Below are 2,512 nucleotides of genomic sequence, written 5' to 3'. Positions count from 1 at the left end.
TCTTTCTGTTTCCTTTATCTCCTGTTATTCCTATTAATCCTTTTAAATTTATTTGTCTTGTTTTTTGTTTTAATCTTATCATTTCTTCATCGTATTTCCTACAATATAATAAAATATGTTCTACATTTTCTATGACTTTACATTCAACTGTTTCACTTTTCTTTAATAAAAATAATGTTTTATTTAACCCAGTCTGATCAAATCTTAGCCTTGTTAAAATATTCTCTTCTCTTCTATTCTTTCTAACCAAACCTTTGGCATTAATAGATTTCTGTACATTATAATAATTTCTTCCACTTTTATCCATGTTCCATCTATTCTGCCATTTTTCCTTCATTTCTTTTTTAATTATTATCTTAGCTTCTCCTTTCCCGTACGTTATGTTTATAATATTATTTGTTCTGACTGATTGTTTATCTATTTGTTCTGCTCTTTCATTCCCATTTATTCCTACATGCTAATACCCTTTAACACCATTTTTAATTCATTCATATTGATTTCTGCAGCTCAATCAATTAAATCAATCAAATTTATTTGTATAGCCCTTTATAATAACCAAATGAAAGCCAAAGTGCTTTACAACAAAGCCATAAAACAATACATGACACATATAAAACATACAGATATAATTAAAAGTGCTGCAGCGCTGCAGGACATTAACAGCCTTCCAGAGGTGCATAGAAAGGAGCAGACAGGAGGAGGACATCTAAGAGACAGTATTATAGTCAGAATTAAAAGCTAAATTAAAAAAGTGTCTTTTAAGCTTTTTTAAAAGGCTGAGGTCAGTAGTGGTTTGGATGTCAGTTTGTTCCACAGTCTGGGAGCAGCGACGGCAAAAGAACCATCGCCCCACTGTTAAGTCTTGACCTATTGACCTCTAACAGAAGCTAACCCGAGGAGCGTTAAAATCTCAGACCAGTAAGAGGGGGCCACGCCATGGATGGCGTTAATAACAAACAGCAGAAGTTTAAAATCGTTTCTAAAACGGACTGGAAGCCAGTGGAGTGACGACAGCACAGGAGTCATGTGTTCACGTCTGGAAGTGTTTGTTAAAAATCGGGCGGCGGCGTTCTGCACAAGACGAGAAATTGCTGACTGACTGAGGCCGACGTAAAGGGCATTGCTGTAGTCCAGCCTTGAACTAATGAAAGCATGGATTGCCTTCTGAAGATCCTGCAGACTGAGAAAGGACGCGACTTTGGCCAAAAGACGGATCTAATGCATTTTCCTCTTCTTCTATTCGTTGTGAATAAATATTTCTCTATTTTCAACTATTATCTTCTCCATATTCTGTCTGTAATTATCATCTAAATGGTCCCTATTATGCAGACTGGCAAACTTCTGTCCCAAACCATTAGCTTTTTCCTTATCACCCTCTAATATATTATTATTTTAACAAATACTTTAGTCCCACTCATTTTCTTTAATATTGTCCAAACCTCTGCTATTTTAACTTCACCTCCTATTGTAGATCAATAACTTCTCCATGTATTTCTCTTACTGTTCTTCATAACGCTATAAAAATATAATTAATATAACTCTGCAAATTCATTAAAGCTTTAGGTGAATAAATATCGTCCATTTATTGGATATATCTTAACGATGTGTATTATTTAATATTAATCCTATCCTCCGCTTGCGATAGGGAAGCTGTTGTGATTGGTTAATTCCCTGGATTGCTGATTGCACGTTGGTAGTACCGGGTTTGAAGTGAAGCCATCAGCCGCCATATTGGTACTCCCTTGTTAGAGCGGTTGTTGGGTTCAGAACACTTTAGAACAAAGCGGAGACACGATAAGGCTCCAAACACGACTTATCGGTTTCACTCTGCAGAGGAGAGAGCCAGCCAGGATCTCATTCAGAAACTCTCCGCTCAGATGCTCTCTGCTGCTCTCCCTCTGCATCCGCTTTTTATTAGAATGAAAACAAGAAGTGGTTCCAAGGTCAGCCGATAGCAAGAGAGGAAACATCTTAAACTATGATTAGCAGAAGTTATACACAGTAAAGAGAACTAGGGGGTTATTTTGGGTGTTACTTATTGCATCATCACAAAAGAACGGTTTCTAACGGCAGAAATCACACTTTGGTTTATCAGGTCATTCAAGCATGTCACGTCTGCAGCTTTCATGTGCACATTATGTTCCCTTTGACCTGTTAGTGACCTCCTAATGCTGTATAGAGACGAACAAACCTTACACCGCTCTCAATGTGAACAATCTGTGCGCTACAGCATCAAACAACAATGATGTTCTCAGTTTCAGGGACTTAAGACTTTTAAAATAAAGATAAATTCATCAGTTTGACACAGACTGGCTGTTTCAGAGCATCATTAGATTGACTTTAACTTAGAATAAATAAATAGGCCCATCACATTGCAGAGTCATTATGACGTCTATAAATCAGGTAATATAACATATTATACAATCCATCACAATAACATTAATGGAGCAGAATAATACAGATGAGCCAAAAGTGATAAATTGATGATGTTCATGTAATAAACATGGATTGA

This window comes from Cyprinodon variegatus, unplaced genomic scaffold (assembly GCF_000732505.1).
Source record: "Cyprinodon variegatus isolate N-32 unplaced genomic scaffold, C_variegatus-1.0 Scaffold1501, whole genome shotgun sequence".
NCBI lineage: Eukaryota > Metazoa > Chordata > Actinopteri > Cyprinodontiformes > Cyprinodontidae > Cyprinodon > Cyprinodon variegatus.
Note: the sequence above shows the minus strand (reverse complement) of the source record.